The sequence below is a fragment of the Mastomys coucha genome, unplaced genomic scaffold, assembly GCF_008632895.1.
Source record: "Mastomys coucha isolate ucsf_1 unplaced genomic scaffold, UCSF_Mcou_1 pScaffold14, whole genome shotgun sequence".
NCBI lineage: Eukaryota > Metazoa > Chordata > Mammalia > Rodentia > Muridae > Mastomys > Mastomys coucha.
In genome coordinates, this window is record NW_022196896.1 from 42,859,241 (window position 1) to 42,878,437 (window position 19,197).

Here is a 19,197-nt window from a genome sequence, read left to right on the forward strand (position 1 = left end):
AGTACAACTTAAGGTCTGGGATTGTGATTCCACCAGAGGTTCCTTTATTGTTGAGAATAGTTTTAGCTTTTAGTTTTTTTTTTTGCTTGCGTTCTAGGAATAGAACTTGAGTCCTTTTGTTTGTAGGGCAGATATTTTACTGACTGAGCCAGCCCCAGGCTCCAAATTCTTTTGAAGTAAATCATGAGATCGTTGAGCACCCTCTTGCTGAAAGTTGCTGTGTTCCTATAAACTTCTCTGATGAGTCGTCGATCTAACCACAGATTACTTTGCAGGTCTACATTTGAGTTATCTTTGGTTTCAGCATACCCATTGTTCCATGATTTGTCTTCTTTGAGCTCAGTTTCCAGGTGTTTACTTTCTTTTGATCAGAAGTGCAAGTGTACCAGCATTGGATGGACAGTAACAGTCTACCTGTGTCGGCTGAGAAAGGAGAGTCCTTGTCTCCAACTTCCAGCTTCATAAAGAAAGGTGTCTCATGCTCTCAGGTCTAGTTCTCTGACACAGGAAAGGAGTTAGTTTTATTTATTTATATTTTGGGTCTGGTTGATGTGTTTGTTTTACACTTACGTTTTCACTTATGACTCTATCTTGTCTCTATGTAAGATTAGAAAGTGTCTGCAGCACATGCTTACTATAGCCATGGGACCCTCAGGGGATGAAGAGAGATACGTGATACTTTCTCATATTCTAGAAACACACTGCCTGATAGCTAAGAAGTGGTCAGAGTTCAGCCCTACATCCAACTTTCGTGGTTCCTTAGGAACACATCTGGGATGTGCTGGGAAGTTTCAGGTTGAGGTTTCCTTACAGCATGATGTTTTATAGGAAGCTTGATGTTAATCTCTTATCTGCTTTGGAAATTTCCAAACAGCTCATAGGCAAGAGGGAGCAGTAGTCCAGGGCAGAGGAGGAGCTGGGAAAGCGCTACCCATGTGCAGTCACAGCTGCTCTGTGATTTTAGTCAGCTCCCTGCTGGGTCCAGGGGCACTAGGGTCCAGCTGTGGACACACATGATCTGGAGGTTTGTGCCACAGCTTGCTTGTTGATCATGGATGACTTACATGACCTTTTAAACCTTCAGTGGGGATAAAATGATTAACAATTTCTTGGGCTTTGTCTTAGAATTTAGCAATGGGTGGTGGGCACACAGAGCCCAGACTCTGGCAGAGCCTTGTCCATTGCAGCTGGTGTCTGCCTTCCTAGATCACATTCTGAGTCCAGTGCAGACTTTTTCTACGAGCTTGCATTTCAAATGGTAAGTTTCATTGTATGGATTTTCCCTGGGATTTCAGAAAACACATACATCATTTCAAAGTCCAGAGAGACTTACATATGAAAGTGGCATATATAAAATTGTATTGATAGAATATATAATTTATTTTATTATTATATATTAATAGAAGCAATGAAGAGGAGACTTTCCTTAGGACAGAAAGGGATTTCAAGCATTATATATCCAGAGTTTAAAGGCCTGTGGAGGCTTTACTGAGGTGGTTCACTCCCTTATTCATTCATTCATTCATTCATTCATTCACTCACTCACCTATTCATTCATTTACTAAAGTATTCCTCTAGGATTAAAAGAAGCAAGGGTTATAATAAATACTCAACTTTCCACACTAATGATTTCACAGTTGCCAAATTCAAGTTCAAACATAGACGACAAGACCTGGAAGCGAATTCATAACCCTGTTGTCAGGTGACCTTTCATAACAGCCCTTTGAGGAAATCTGGGGAGAAAAGTGAGAGCGCATGGCTTTCATTATCCTTGGAGCATAGTTTGACTTGAAAATGATAGGAAAACTGGGACAAATGAGTTGTTGAAGCCAGTTTTTAAAGAAGGTCAGTATTTGGCTAAATGCAAAGTAACACCAAATTCAAATATTTGTTTTAAATGTTGTTGCCAAACATGGAAAGACTTTTGTGGAAGGAACAGTGAAAAGTAATGTCTGTCCTCAGCCCAGAAGTTAGCCTTTTCCAAGTCTTTGCCATGTGAACGACAGACCTGCAGAAGGCCTTCAGAGTAGGCCAATCTTAAATCCTGTTGGGAGGCTGGGGTAGGGGTTGGGTTCTGTAGTCTGTGACCACTGCTAAATCCTGATGGGAGACTGGGGATTGGGTTCTGTGTTCTAGATAAAGGCGTACAAAAACATTTAGAAATCAGGAGTTGTAGCAGTGCCATTTTAAACAAAATTAAAACCTAATTTTCAAAATTTGCAGATTTTTGTCACCATTGTGAATCCTAACTTTAGACTTATTCTTATTTCTTCCCAGATGTGTAAAAAGATTTAGGGACAATATATTGTGACCGAATTATTAAGTAGCGAATGGGAATACTTCAGAGACTTTAGGCTTAGTCTATTGAGTGTGCTCTGAATGTGATCAGCAGAAACATTTCATGATTGCCTAAACTTGTAGTGACTTATGATTCTACAATGATCTGTTCTGTGGACAAGGGTCCTGTTTCCCTCCCATGTTTTCATCAGACAATCTTGTGCCTCCCAGAGACCAACAGGACAATTTACCCCCAAATAGTTAGATTTCTTCTTGACAGAGCTGTACCCCAAACTGATGATTGGTTTGTTTTGAAGCAGAGGCTCACTGCACATCTTAGGCTGGTCTTCAACCTGTGATCATCCTGTCTCAGCCTTGTCAGAGCTGAGATTCAGGGAGGTTTGCACTATTGTACCTGGCACAAACTAGCTTTTCATCTGAGGCATGAGCCCTTATTTCAGAGTTCAACACAGAGCACATTGCCTTTGAAAGCAGAAGATGCCCTAGTTCAGAGTGTTTTTTCTTAGCAGACTAAGAGAAACTCAACCTGGCCATTATTTTACTGAGCACATAGAATCCAGGAGTCTTAAATAAAAAATGCAACCCTTAAATCATTAATGGTATAAAGCTATTTAGGGTAAAACTAGCAAGAAAGAGTTCAGGAGAATATCTGGTGGTATGGTAGCATCTCTGCAGTACCTCTTGGCCCTGCTCCCCCTGCTCCCCCTGCTCCTCCTGCTCCTCCTGCTCCCCCTGCTCCCCCTGACCTCACCCTGCACTGCTTTACATCTCGGTGCAGCTAAAGTGAAACAAGAAGTCTTTGCCTGGGTACCATATCTCCATGAAGGAGCCACCAGTGCTTGATAAGAGGGAGGGGCCTGGGCACCACACCTTTATGAAGGAGCTACCAGTGCAGTGTAACAGGGAAGGGCAAGGATAGGGAGAGGGCACTCACTGACTACCTGTTTCCCAGAGGGGATTTGCAAGGCAGTTTGATTAAGGGCAGGTACGATCATAGGGTCGTTTTCTTATGCCCACCTCTCTGGCATCCATTGTGTGGACACAGAAACCCTTCTGTAGAACTTCCTTCTGGATCTGTATCAGGCACATTGGACCTGAATTTGCTTTATAATGAAAAAGATTCTTCTTAATGTACAAAATAGCAACCACATGGACACCAAAAATGCAGAAGTAGGTATTCTATTCTGCTTCTAAGAGAAAGCTTCTGGAAAGATGAACGAGAGAGAGAGAGAGAGAGAGAGAGAGAGAGAGAGAGAGAGAGAGAGACAGACAGAGACAGACAGAGACAGAGACAGAGACAGAGAGGATCCATACAGTGCTAGGCTCTTTAAATACTTAACTACTAGAAAGTTTAGCAGTGATGCTTCGGATAGTTTACATTATAATAATTTATCACTCGTAAGTTGTGCCTATTGAATCTCTCAAATCAGCCATAGGTTTATTATGGGTTTTAAAGTAATCTATGTTATGTTAAGGGTATTATTTACTTGGTTGATAAAGGTTTGCTGTGAATGGTGCTTGGATAAATAATTAGCAGTGAGCCCTTGGGCACCAGTCAGGGCATGTTTAAACTGGAGAACATATGGTACTGGTAGGTGCTGATTTGGTCTTTACTGAGCTGTGTAAAGTCTCATAGAATTATATTAAATAGAAATGAAACTTGACACCTTTGCCTTCAAAATTTAATTTTGTAAAAGGGGATCGCAGCATCCTCCCAATGGCACATGTCTGCTGACTAAGCAGGGCAAGCTGCTGTAACCGAATCCTAAAAGCCAAGGCTGCAAAGAGAAATAATTGGAAAAAAGGAAAGAAAATTGTGTTAGTAAATTCGTCAGTCCCTAATTGCTGGTTTGTTGATCAAAGGCTTCTAGACACTACCTAACTCCACCCTAGCTTCTGAGACTGTTACAGAGAAGCTTGGAGCTCAATTCAGCCTGGGAAGCTGCTATGTAAACAAACAACTTCCAACACTTCTCTGCTGTCAGCCTTGCCTGCTGCCTGAGTTTATTCAGAAATTGAACTGTGCACTAGCTGTTACTCTTCTGGAAGCTACAGCCCACAGCCCACAGTTGACCAGCTCACAGACTTCCCATAGTTAAAAAGCAGAAGGCAATTCCTGTTCTTGCTCTAGCCTGGCTGAGAGATCTCTGATTTAACAAGAGTATTTGCAAACACGCTCCACCTTCTTTGGACCCAGATATTTTGGGGGATCAATCTCATCTTCCCATATTCTGTCTTTTTGTCCCATGCCATTTATAATTGACACATTTTTTAACATACTATCTTAAATTTTAAAAATGAAAATAGATTCATGGTATACACAAGTGTGCTCCCATCTTTCTACTTGGAAATAATGACATACAAGCACTGAGTACTTAGATTCCAGAAACTTCTCATACATGTTTTCTACAATGTCCTTTAGGAATCGATGTTTTTATCCAATTTTTGCAAATGGTCAAGCTGAGCACTTGGGGTGCAGGTTGTGAAGCTTAGCTCAAGCATCCAGTAAGCATGAAGTCTGTGTTGAAATGAGCCTGGCTATGAAGTCCCTGCTCTCTTTATAATGGCGCTCTAGGAAGTACCCCCGGTTCCAGCACTCCATGGGGATGTGCTGAACAGAAGCTCTGGTGATTGGATTTGCCAGTGCAGCCAGGCAGCAGCAGCTCTTGTCATTGGCCCATCATTGTGGGACACTCACGGCTTACTTTCATTCATTAGCTCAGTTGCCTCAGAGGACTCTGGGAATGGGATACAGAATTGGTGGTCGTAAGGACAGACTGAGATGGCAGGGGCCCCTGCAGGTTTCCGATCTTTGCCACTAGGGGCCAGTGTACAGGTGCTAGAAATCTAGGCAGGTGGCAGCAAGGGGCCTTGGACAGGCTAAGCCTCAAACTGACAGCATCAGTCAGAAGTTGTTTATGACTAGGGATGTCTAAAGACCTGCAAATACATTTTGCCTATGCCAAAGCACCTGGAAACTTACAGACAGTAGCACTCCTAAATAGATTAAATGTTCTGTTCCACAGTAAGCGACCAGACAAGGCTGATGGGAAAAAATCCAACAGGAAGAGTAGGAGTTATATTTTATTAAATGTCAGGGTCTGGGTACTAAACGCCTCATTGCTTTAAGTAAAGCTAAGTTCCCTTGACTATGCTGTTTATAAAAGGGCATGTTGACCCTTTATCTCTTCATTCTTTTAAGACAAGCTATACAGAAGGAGGAAAATATCAAAATGACCTCAAAACATAAAGGAAAAGGCATATCCTAATAAAATGTCATTTTCTTTTTATTGTTTCCAAATACTGCCCCCCCCCCCCACACACACACACTCCTGTGCTCTCTCCCCTCTGTGTCAGGACATTTGACCTGAAATCCTGTATTCTTCTCTAAGACATAGCTGTGTGGATGTTTCTTAATGTCAAGCCTACTTGTTGTGTTCTGTTTCCCTAAACATGAGTCCATTCTTTTAGTGTTAGGAGAATATATTGGAAACGGTAGTTTGCATCCTGCGTGAGCAAGCTGGAGAGCGCATCTGCAAAGGAGTCTAGGGAGACTTAATTGCTGACTCCTTGGAAAACTTGAGCAACAGATTTGGCCTCTGGCAAGACAATTTTATAAAAGTAAGAACAAATAATGAGCCAGACTGTCTCTTAGCTATTACTATGCCAGATGAAAATCTCTTTGTCTCTCTGTCTGTCTCATGTATGCGTGCAAACATATATACACAGAGGCACAAAGATATACAGTTATGCATACATACAATCATATACACTCTCACACACACAAACAGACACGTACCAATACACACATGCTACGTGTATCACCAATGAAGTTTAAGATCATTTTTCTAGAACCACTCAACAAATTATCTTCTAGTTAAAAACTGCCTGCGTCAACTTCGACTTTCTTCATGTAGGTCGTTCAGCACTGGGGTTTAACATCCTGACCTAACATTTGACATATTAATCCTAATTTTAATCCTATACCAAAGCTTTCTGTTGTACTGAATCAAATCAGGTTAATTCAGAATTAGGTTGCTCCCACCCAGAATCAATAGCCCCACTGTTACCTTTCTTGAAGCCGACCACCCAGTTTTGTGAGGATCTGCACTGAGTTAGAAAATCTGCCATTACTGGAAGAACTGGCAGCTCAGATGCAGCTTGTCATTCTTCCGGTCTATACAATACCCGCTCTTTGTCTGTTGTCTCCTGAATAACCTGACAGAACTCGGCCAGCCAGGCAATGAGATCTTTATTCTTCTGGAAGGAATGCTTTGCACATCAACATTATTAAGAAATTTCTGGACAATGTTTAGTGGCTAAAGACTAATCCAAGGTTCTATTAAAAAGGCATCTGGGTAATTAAAAGCACATTTGTTCTCAGCCTCCTCCCAATTTGTCCATTAGTGGAATAAAAGCCCAGGACAGAGGGTCATGTGGTTCAGTTATATTTTACAAGAATTCTTCAGGAAGTTGAAAACACATGAGCGTTTTCCAAAGATACATATGTTTCTGGCCTCCTGGCACAGCAAATACAAAGGTCTCTCGCTTTAAATAGAGGCTGTCTGTGACCAGTTGCTATTGCAATCAAGAAACTCATGCTGAATCTTCATAATTTGTCTCTGGGATTATCAAGTTTGTTGTTAGAATTCTGTCCAAACAGAGACAGGCTGGCACATTATCTCCTTTGGGTTGAGGTTAAAAAGAATTGCCTTCCTGTGTGTTTATCAATTTGAAAAACAAGAGAAATGAGCAAAAAAATCAAATACTTTTATATGCTTTTACCTTACAGCTGAAGGCTCTTCTGAGCTCTCTTTCTAATGGATTTTTCATGCATTCATAAGCCTCAGGCACCAAATTTCTATACTACTACCTAGCAAACTTCAGTTTTCAAATCGATACATTCTTTGTCATTCCTATTAGTTTGTCTTAAAAACTGGATAGATTGAGAAAATCATAGCTATGTGTAGATAAAAGTTTAAAACGCCTCTAAAAGTACCTTAAAATTACGTGAGGATTTAGTGTGTTCCATGTAGGCTTCTGTTAAATCACTAACACTGCAAAGATCTGGGATTCATCAGGATAACCATGCCACTGTGTGTGCGTGTGCATTGGGGGACCTTGAGAAAATGTGATGCTGGCAACAAGGACACAATCAATGTCTAGTGGCTATGGAGGGCGCCAGGCAGGCAGGTAGACAGACTGACAGACAGACAGACAGACAGACAGACACACACACACACACACACACACACTCATACACATAGACACACACACAGACACACACAGACACACGCAGACACACACACACACAGGCACACACAGACACAGACACACACACACATACTCATACACATAGACACACACACAGACACACACAGACACACACAGACACAGACACACACACAGACACACACACACAGACACAGACACACACACAGACACAGACACACACACAGACACACACACACTCAGACACACACACACTCAGACACACACACAGACACACACACACACACATACACACACACACACATGCACACGAGCACAGATTGGAGGAGAAAGAGAAACTGCGACTCTCAACTAGGGGTCTACACTGTTTTGGACATATCAGATCAAGATTCGAGTGCCCCCTGTAGGCCAGGCTAGGTACTTGTATGGATCAGTATATCAAATTCTGACAGGGTATAAATCAACCTCATTTTCAGATGATGCTTCTATGATGTGAGCAAGCCCTGTGATCTCACAGCAGACAGGGGCAGCTAAGTGCATAGAAGAGATGCTCTCCAGGCTATGGAGCATTTCAAGGGTGGCAAAGGCTGCTGTCATTGGAGATAATATTCCCCAGTGTCTTCCTTTCCAATTGCCTCCTCCTTTGCACACCCCTGACTCCAGCAAACGGAGGTCATTGTTAGCATCTCCTCCCTTGACCCCTACCCCCACAGAAACCCTTTAGCACCCGGTCTCTGGGAGCTACCCTGGAGGTTGGACAGCACTACCACCAGCCAGCTTGCTCATCACAATATAGTTCTTCTGACCCCATGAAAGCTTGAAGGAAAGCACCATTTTATCCCAAAGTCTCCTTCTGACCTAGAACTTATCTGAAATAAGTGAGGGGGGGTCCTGTTTTAGTAACAAGTGCTTTTTAATTTCTCTGAGGTGGGAGGTCAATGGTGTTTTCCGTCAAAGAGTGAGGAGACAAGAGAGATGAAGGCCAGGTCTCCATCTTGGTTGGAAGAGTCAGCTCTCTGCTCAGCAGAACAAATACTCTTAGCACTTTACACAGCTTCTCCTATTTACATTGCAAATGCACTGGAACCAGCAGAGTGGTTCTGTGTACCTGAAGTTTGTCGTTTGTTTGAGGACACTATATTCACAGAGGATGAGAAAGACAAGATTTGGAAGAGAAGAGGTGACAATTAAAAAGTCAGCCAACACAGGCAGACTTCTCTTTGGCAGGGCAGATACTTAAAAGACTACCCCAAAATGAGTCCCAAATGAGAGCTCCCTCCATGCCTCTTTGCTGGCAAGTTACATGGTCCCCAAGCTATAAATGGCATCTGCCAGAACAGGCTGTCCCCGAGAGCAGTTCATGGAACCAGGCCTTGGCTTCAGACAGGGATCCCTACAGTACCCTGGGGTGCCCACTATGGTGCCCTCAGGTCTCAGCTCATGAGGTTTTTGAATTCATTAGGTACTTTAGGAAGTAAGTGAACTGTGTATCTCAAACACGTTCAGTGGTTTAATTTCTTATCAACAGAGGCCTGCACATTTGCAAAAAAGACTAGCCCAGGTTTGAGAACCATGCTTCATAATAGAATGAAAAGGCAAACATGTATAAAGTCAGGCAGTCATGAGAAAAAATACATTCCATAAAGCAAAGCCTACATTTTATATTATAGCAGAGTTATTCTATTATTGGGTATACCTTTTGCACAAGACTAAATTTACCTATTTATATATATTGAACCATTCCTGCATCTCTAGAATGAAGCCTACTTAATCATAGTGGATGACTTTCTGGATGTGTTCTTGGATTTAGTTTGTGACTGTTTTATTCAGAACTTTCGCATCTATTTTCATAAAGGAATGCAATTCTCTGCAATTCTCTTTCTTTGTTGAATCTTTATTGGGATGAGCTCATTATCTCTCAAGATAGACACATTTTCCAGGTGAGCTGGAACATAAAAGAATCTAGTGTAGTGGACTCTTCTAGAGAGCTTTTGCCTGCTACTTGATGTGGCTTGAGAATTCTATGGCTACTATCCCAGCAAAGACATTTAAGCAATATGCTACTGTTGTGACATTTAAACGTGTAGACTCTTATTGTTCAGCAAGACATAATTGCACGTAGCAAGAAATTAATTCATACACAGAGCTTGGGCAGATAGGAAATTGAAATAAAGTTAGTCCTTTGTCATACTATGAGAAGCATTTGGGCAAATTAAGTCTTCTCAGTATTTTTCTGTCTTTAAGTATATTAGACTCTAAGAAGGAATAGCAGGTAATAGGAGAACCTGGACAAAGGCACTAACTAAACACTTGGTAGGTGTGAGCTCAGTGCTGAGCACTTAATTGTATCGGACAATATCATTTAGGCTGCTACTATCTACCTGCTATACCAGAAATTCTCAACCCCTGTCACACAGGTGGCCCTAAGACCCACTGGAAAACAAAGATATTATATTATATGATTCATAAAAGTAGCAAAATTACAGGGATGAAGTAATGGAAATAATTGTATGGTTGGACTCCATCTTGAGATACTAGGATGAATTAGACTCAACTTCAAGCTTTCTGGTTTGTGGGAACTGGGTCACTATGGATACTATACCTCACTCATGGCATTGACACTCCTGTTTTGGCTTTGGCTGGTTGATGTCTAGAGTCACAGGGAGCTGGGAGGATCCTGTGGAGGTAGATGAGAAAGTATAAAGAAAGAACCCAAACAGGAAGCTGCTGGCTGTCGCTCTTTGGGGTAAGTGCAAACCCGCTATAGAACAGGAGAACAGGTGGGGTGGGCAGGGATGGAGAAGAGGTGATGTTAAAGACCTGGAATGAGCCTGTCACCTTTCCTGACTCTTCACAATCATGGAGAGAATTCATTGGCCCTTCCATGTTTTCAGAGTGAGATTAACAATTTGCATTGGCAAAATTTGGCCTTAGAGAGAGCAGAGAAGGCAGCAGACTTCATGCTAGCATAGCCCCTGTTCCCAGCAAAGGGAAAAGGCACTTTTCTCTCATTGAGTCTCTAGGAGGGCATGAATAGGGTTATGAGGTTGGCTGAATTCTCCTGCGTATGTCTTACCAAGAGTAAGCATGTGGGATGTAAAAAATGCCTGCCCTGTCTTCCACACCTGGAGGCCCCCTGTTTCCCTGGATAAGCTGGATTTTAGTCAAGGTTGTTATCATAGCCTAAAACAGAGCTTCAAAATGGCTCTCTGCTGAACTCACTGTTCTCCTTTGTAGTATTTATACTAAAACTTTTATTTTGATTATGTTAAAGGGTCCTAATCTTAGATATCTGATACCAGTCTCAGGAAGGATTGCTCTCCCTGGCTGGTAGTCCTGGTGTTGAGTAAGGCTGTGTCCTGTCCTAAGTTACTCCTTAGTGCTTAAAGAGTTGGCTCCTTGTTGAAGATGGAGGATACACTGAACCTGGGTGAATGTTTGGTGATATCATATATCCAGCTCCACCCACACAGCATTCACTAAGAAATGGCTTACACTTGGGAGTAGAAATAAAAAATTTATTTGGGTAAGTTGGGACCTTAGTGGTTCATGGGCATATCAAAATCATATCGTGTAAACAAGACATAGAACTTATTGGACACAATAGACCAAGAACAGAGTGAACTCTCACAGGACTCTGTAAAGAAGTGGACAGTCCTTCAGAGGCATCAGGTCAGCTCTGTACCTGCTGTGGTTGTGGTCTGTTTAGCTGCCATCTGCTTTTCTCCCTGTTTGTGTGCCTGCACCTGAGGTCTACTTATTAATCTAGACCCAGCGCTGCTGTCCTTCCCCTCTACAGCTTGACTCAACTCTATAGCTTTGTTCTCAAATCTGTGACCAGCCTTACTCAGCAGCCATAGCTACCTTAGAAATATGCTAAATTGATGAGAATAGCTGCCTATAGAAATCCCAGAATCTTGGCACGCTACTCAAGAAAAAACTGAGGTAAGTTACTTGGTTTTTCAGAGTCTCATGCACATCATTTATAAAACAGAGATAATAAAGCAACTCATGTTGTCTAGAATACAATTCAGAACCATACATATGAGATGGTTTATATATTGTCTATCATACACTAAATTCTCAATATTATGCTTTATTATATTTTATTTTCCAGTATGTTATACAGGTTTCACAAACACTTAATGTCTTCCTTTTCTAGAGTATATACAGAAAAATATAAGAAGTTATCTTTATGACAAATCAGAAAAATATAAGGAAGCAAACAAAAAGTGTTTGTAAGCTTCCCAACTCAATGATTCCTTTTGGAATTTAAAAGAAAAGTGTCTTAGTTAGGGTTTTACTGCTGTGAACAGACACCATGACCAAGACAACTCTTAATAAGGACAACATTTAATTTGGGCTGGCTGACAGGTTCAGAGGTTCAGTCCATTATCATCAAGGCAGCATCATGGCAGAGTCCAGGCAGGCATGGTGCAGGAGAAGCTGAGAGTTCTACATCTTCATCTGAAGGCTGCTAGGAAATACTGCCTCCCAGGCAGCTAGGATACGCCCATGCCCACAGTGACACACCTACTTCAACAAGGCTACATGTCCTAATAGTACCACTCCCTGGGTCAAGTATACACAAACTATCACAAAACCCAGCCTATTCTCATGGTTAGAAGTGCCAGGTAATGGAGAAGAGTTTGCTCTATAGGAAAGGAGAAAGACTTCCTTTAGCCTGCCAGGCCTGGGGCTTGCTATGTAGACCAGGCTGGCACTGAACTTGTAGCAATCCCCCTGCTGCTGCTGCCTTAGGACTTGGATGACAGGAATGTGCTGCCATGCCTTGCACTTCTTGTTTTTCTTAAACAAAATAATGATCACACAGAGGCGTTTACTTTTTCACACATTAGGTATCCATCCCTATCCAAAGTACATGCCCATCCGCACTTAGTGTCCATCTACTTCTGTGTCTGGGAGGTTTTTATCCGCAAATGGAACTCCTGGATTCTTCTTTGGATTCTACTTTCTTTGTCCCGTTGTTTGGTTTAGTTTTGTTTCTTTACAGTTTAACTGTTGTGCACTGAGCAGTCCCTACCCAATGTGGGGAGTTTTGTCAGTGCAATCATGAGACTGGCCCAAGCAGTGGACTGGCTGGGGCATGCCTCCAGGTCGTGGTGGTTACATCACAGACTCTTTTATGCCAGTTCACACTTCCAAAGGCTCTTTCCCATGTCTCAGGGGAATCCTCTAATTATAAGCACTTTAGAAATTAAGTGACATTCAGCTTTGCACTTTTTTTTGTTTCAAGTTTACTGTGTGTAAGACCAAACATCTTTCCCTGTGTTTGTACATTTTGTTCTGCTATAAACTGTGTGTTTGTAAACTTTGCCCACATCCTATTATGTGGTTCATCTTTTACTTTTTTATGTGATTTAAAATATATAATTTAAAGAAAAACTAAATTGTATATAATTTTCATTATATCTTGGGATTTAAAAAAGTTGCTTAGGACACAGAGCAGGCAAAAAATACATTTTCTGGTCAGCATATATTCCCCTTCTGCAGACAGCACCCAGATCTTCCTTCAGGGTAACTTTTATCTTTACTGCATCCATTTGGGCATCTTTAGGCTTAGACACATAACACATATCCTAAGCTTTACCACCAAAGTCCTACATTTCTCTGGTCACAAACACAGGACTCAAGAGGATCAAAGGAAACCACTATAATTTTGCATCAGTTGAAGAGAGATCAAGTTGTTCCTGGGGATCCATAGGCCAGGACTCCTGGTAGACAATGAGTTATAGTTTTTGCATATAACATGCACGCAACCTCTCCTATACCCTATATGATTTTTAATTGCCTATAATAGCTAGTACAAACAAATGTCATACAAATAATTGAGCATAGTTCTTAGTAGGTATTATTTATTACTGTGCATTTTTTCTTTTTTACTTTTGATCCAGAGTTAGTTGCTTTTGCACATACAAACCCACATCTGAGGCTGGAGACGGTCAATGGTTTTCCCTTTGACTCTGCTGTAGTGCAAGGGATAGGAGGCTACTGTGAAAACATAGAGCAAAAGAACCTCCATTAAGGACATGAAGGTGGAAGTGCCAATGTAGAGTCAGTAGCATCCTCTCCGACACAATAAAGGGCTCGACTGGGATGTCAACATTAAAGGGTAGGCTGCATGTAAGTGTCTTTGTCACATTCTTGGAGAGGAAAGGTTTTATTTAGCTTATATACTTCTACATTGTAATCCATCATCTTGGAAGGCCTAGGCAGGAACTCAGGGCTGGAGCTAGAAGCAGACATCATGGAGGAATTGCTGGCTTGCAATCATATTGGCTTGCTTCCAGGCTCATGTTCAGCTGCCTTTTATATGGAGCCTTTTCAGGATGGTATAGAGCTCAGTAGGCTGAGCCCTTCCACATCAATTAGCAATTGAGAAACTTCTATGTGTGTCTATAGGTTAATCTAATGGAGGCAATTCATGGTTCCCAGGTGTGCCAAGTTGACAGAAAAAGAAAAAAGAAAACAAACAAACAAAACCCCCATCTAATCAGGACACCTCTGTATTGTGAAAGGGCCACATCCTTTGGAACTTTTAGGCTGCAGCCTGAATACCCCTGTATTGCAGGGCAGTGTGACTTTCTTTTTAAGTCATACATGCTGGTAGCTAAGGAAACACTTAGGGTGTCTTTCTTACTTCTGGTTCCCTCGTTAACTTTTACTTTCCCTGATCCCTGCAATAACTGAGAATGTGGGCTCGGCGCTGCACTACTGTGGAGGGTGAGTCTCACAGCATTCCTCATGTTTAAATAACTGGGGTTCAAGACTGGAAACATGAAGATGTAGGCTTTAGAGCATCAGTATCTTACCTTCATATTCCTGCTGGCATGCTAGCAGCTCAACACTCACTAAGAATAGTTAAGTGGTGAGAATGTGTAAGATAAACTCATAAAATTAGGCTTCTCAGACTGGAATCAGCTAAGTGAAAAGACATAAAGTCAACTCCTAGAAAGTAAAGCCAATCATTTATGTCCACTTAAAATGTTTTTAATTTTTTTACAGTGTGATAGTAGTCAGAGTGACAGACCAGAAAAACCCAAGCTATGTAATAAAAGCAGCCATGCTGATTAAAGGCGAAAGTTTACTAAGTGTAGATCAAAATGATTTTCTCTCTTCAGGATGAACTCATTAGAAGACTCAGACTGGAACCATATGGGTTACATTTAGACCAGCCAAGTGCCTGAGACAGAATTAAAAGAGGAGTGGAGTGCTTATTTTTGTCCCCATGGGATCAAGCACTGGGAATAGGACCACATAGCCATTGCCTGTGCAAGTCCATGGGACCTGAGGAGAGCCTGGGCCCAAGTCCTATTTTCCCCTTTCCAATTTTTCTGGACTGAATAAAATTAGAACTCCCCTCTCTTCCTCCTTTCTGGAACAATCTTCCTCCTTGCTTGGTATAATAGTTGATTTTTCTGGCACTCTAACAGAATATGTAAGATAATGGATAATCAATAAAGTAAACTATTGATCCCACAACACCCAGAGGAAGCTCCACTCCCAGGCGCTCTGACACTCCCAGAATCAGAAGTGAGGAGAACCCAACAATTGTCCCAAAACCAGGAGTAACTGGGAATATCGGGACCAGGCACACAGGAACTCTGCCAGCCCAGTGGTTCAGGTTGCTTCCAGTCTGTCTGGGCTGGCCAGTGCCCTGAGCAGACCTTGGGTGCAAACTTTGCAGCCAGTTCCACAACCCAGAGGAAGCTCCACTCCTAGGTGCTATAATAAGCCCAGGGTCACAGGATCCCAGAATCACAGGATCACAGAGACAGCTTGACTCTGAGGAGTTCTGACACAACCAGGATCACAGGAAGGACAGGCTCCAGTCATATTTAGCAAGGGCAGGTAGCACTAGAGATAACCAGATGATGTGGGGCAAGTGTAAGAAAATAAGCAACACAAGCCAAGTTTCCTTGGCATAATCAGAACCCAATACTCCCACCATAGCAAGTCCTGGCCATACCATCACACCAGAAAAGCAAGATTCAGATCTAAAATCACTTCTCATGGAATGATACAGGACTTTAAGAAAGATATAAATAGCACCCTCAAAGAAATACAGGAGAACACAGGTAAAAAGCTCGAAGTAGAAGCCCTTCAAGAAGAAACACAAAAATCCCTTAAAGAACTACAGGAAAACACAATCAAACAGGTAAAGGAAATAAGCAAAGCCATACAGAATATAAAAACAGAAATAGAAACAATAAAGAAATCAGAAAGAGAGACAACCCTGGAGATAGAAAAACTAGGAAAGAGATCAGGAGTCATAGATGCAAGCATCACCAACAGAATACAAGAGATAGAAGAGAGAATCTCGGGGCTAAAGACACCATAGAAAACATTGATACAACAGTCAAAGAAAATGCAAAAAGCAAAAAGCTCCTAACCCAGAACATCCAGGAAATCCAGGACACAATGAGAAGACCAAACCTACGGATAATAGATATAGAAGAGAGTGAAGACTCCCAAGGTAATGGGCAGTAAATATCTTCAACAAAATTATAGAAGAAAACTTCCCTAACCTAAAGAAAGAAATGCCCATGAACATACAAGAAGCCTACAGAACTCCAAATAGACTGGACCAGAAAAGAAATTCCTCCCATCACATAATAATCAAAACACCAAATGCACTAAACAAAAAATTTTAAAAGCAATAAGGGAAAAAGGTCAAGTAACATATAAAGGCAGGCCTATCAGAATTACACCAGACTTCTCACCAGAGACTATGAAAGCTAGAAGATCCTGGGCAGATGTCATACAGACCCTACAAGAACACAAATGCCAGCCCAGGCTACTATACCCAGCAAAACTCTCAATTACCATAGGTGGAGAAAAACAAGATATAGATATAGAAAAAGGATAATAGATGGAAAACATCAACATAAGGAGCAAACTACACCCTAGAAGAAGCAAGAAAGTAATCGTTCAACAAATTCACACAAACCTAATTTCACCCCTTACAACAAAAACAACAGGAAGTGACAATTACTTTTTCCTAATATCTTAATATGAAAATTAATATTACCAACATATCCTAATCAATTGAAATCCAAACCCAGGAGGAATTAGAAATTTGTTGATTGTCATCCAATGTCTCTCTCATTTGGTAATTGGAGAAATAGGTCCAAAATTATACACTCTATATATACTTTTAGCTTGTTTGTATGTGACAGTGTCTTGCAGTGTACCACATAATGGTCTTGAAATCATGTTTCTCCTATTTTAGCCTCTCTATTAGTGGGATTGTTTATTTGATGTTTTTACACTACACTATGGTTTTCAGAACAGCTTACATATTTTAAATGGTTTTCAGAACAGCTTACATATTGTAAAAGTATTTATATACCCAAAAGTAATGTAGACAATTAAATTGGGAAGGGGCTTGTAAAAGAACAACAAAGAGTGAGACTGAATGCTTTGCTTGACGTTTGTGACTCTTGTATCAAGTTACCACAGTAAGAGCCAAAATTTTAAGCTCTACTAAATACAAAACAAACAAACAAAAACACTTTATATATTTATGCTCATTTTAGAAAATATTAGTAGTGATGTATTATTTTAAAATATACAGTTAATACATTTAGAGTTATTTAAAATTTATATTGAGAAAAACATTTGTATTTTCAGTATTGCCATAGACAAGAATCTACATAAGACTGTTAAATTGATTGTTGTTTTTTAACAAACAACTTTCATAACTCATTTTTATCATTATAATATTTTATAAATTTTAACCAATATGACAAAAAAAGATATTGTAGGTATTGAAGCAGAGGTTTCTGGGAGGAGTTGGGGTACAAAAGGAAAACAAGAATGTGATTTAATTCTATTTACTTAAAATATGTTTTTAAATGTTAAAAAATTCAGATAAATTGAAATCATGTAACTTTTCTCATCATATTGCAATAAAACTTAAAAAAAATAATAAACTATTTTACTCATGGTCCCATGGCAGCTTCATCTGGTGAGGGTTTCATGCTGTGTCAGAACAACAAAAAAGTAGAATAAATAGGAACAGGGGAGGATACAAAATATGATTTGCATTAACACATACAGTCCCATGAGAAAGACATTAATCGCTAGGCAACAACTTAATACTTGTAAAGTTGTGTCAAGACCAGCCTCAGCTTGGAGAGGGGTTCTGAGAAAGGGGTGTCTGGGATCTACAATAAGAACAACTTGGAGTCAATTCATAGGTCTAAGCTGACAACCCATGTTCTGTTTGATACAGCTTTTCTAGTCTGCTTCTCTCTATGTTTTGCTATCTCTCTGGAGATCTCTCTGTGTATATTATGCTTGTTTGCTATTCTAAGGGATCTCTCTGTCCATGTCCTGGTTACTTGTGTCAGTTCTCCAAGCAGTTCTCTGTTTTTATTGAAAAAATTCTATAGTTAGCTCATCTCCTGCAGAACACAGGTCCAGTCTTTTGTTTTTTTGAGACAGGGTTTCTCTGTATAGCCTTGGCTGTCCTGGAACTCACTCTGTAGACCAGGCTGGCCTCAAACTCAGAAATCTGCCTGCCTCTGCCTCCCAATCTTTTATTTTATATATTTACCCAGGTTTCCTTTTGATTATCTTATGAATCAGCATCCTGTGACCCCAGCCTTTGATTCTTTGGAGACAGCAAGCATACATTTTTCTTAACAGTGCAAAAGAATTCAGAGAACTGCCTGCTTTTGTTAAGTACCAACAATAAAGTAGTTGGGTGGGAACCTGCCCTGAAACCATTTCTACCAACCCTGGGCCTAATCTTGCATTGTTCTATGCTGACCCTGAATTCAGGAATCTATCACCTTTGTCAACATAAACAAAAAACTTAACCTGAGTGGGATCTCCTCTGATCACCACTCCCTAAATCTCTTTATCTCCTTCTTTAGTAATTTTCTAACAATTTGGCTCACAGCACAGCTGCTTTTATTCCTTTAGATTTGTAAAGCCCCTCATATAATTCATAATGCATCCTTATTTTTGCATAGGTGAGAAATTATATGTTTTTAAACTCATGTATTTAGAGATCTTTCCCATAGCCTTAAAAGCTGTCCTGAACTCCTGGACTCATGCTGTTTTTAATTATCATGGAGTCATTAATGTTAAAAGGGAGGGTATTCCTCAGAAGGAAAGAGTCCTCCACTGCTAGTACTGGTTCCAGAAAATATGTACATTTTTATACAACAAGTCTGATGCTCTCAGCAGCCATCAGCACTGTTGTGGCTCACACTAGGGCCCTGTCCCAGGGGCAGGAACTATGTCACTCTGTCTCCACCAAGGCCACACCAGGCTTGGCAAAATTGCTGCTACCTCTTACTGTGGTTATACTGGGGACTGAATTCTAGCATGGTCTTTGGAGAGGATGTTTAATTTGACTATTATAGAGTCTCCCTTCCTTTCCCAAATATATGTCAATCTGGATGGTGGATATGGTTTCTACCAAGAAAAAAGACTAGATTACCAACCTTCAGTCTACTGCTGTTCTACCATCTAGACCCACAGAGGACTACTGGATCCAGGGCAGGTATTATTGTATGTCCATGCCCAGGGCCATTTGCCTGGTTTAGGACCTGTCATGTTCTCACCATCATCATTTCTGAGGCCTTCTGTATCCTGTGGCGCCTGGATGGCTGTGTTCTTCCCTAGCTAGAA

The 19,197-nt window shown here is 40.9% G+C and overlaps 1 long non-coding RNA gene across 2 annotated transcripts in view; it reads left to right on the plus strand.

Moving 5' to 3' along the window:
* Positions 1-19,197, plus strand: part of LOC116089066 — a 100,982-nt gene that overhangs the window by 7,680 nt on the left and 74,105 nt on the right. The window contains exon 2 of one of the 2 annotated variants that reach the window (XR_004118139.1): positions 10,185-10,276. The exons of the other annotated variant lie outside the window; for it this stretch is intronic. This is a non-coding gene — a long non-coding RNA (uncharacterized LOC116089066). The remainder of the gene's footprint in view (positions 1-10,184; positions 10,277-19,197) is intronic. 2 annotated transcript variants of the gene reach the window in all.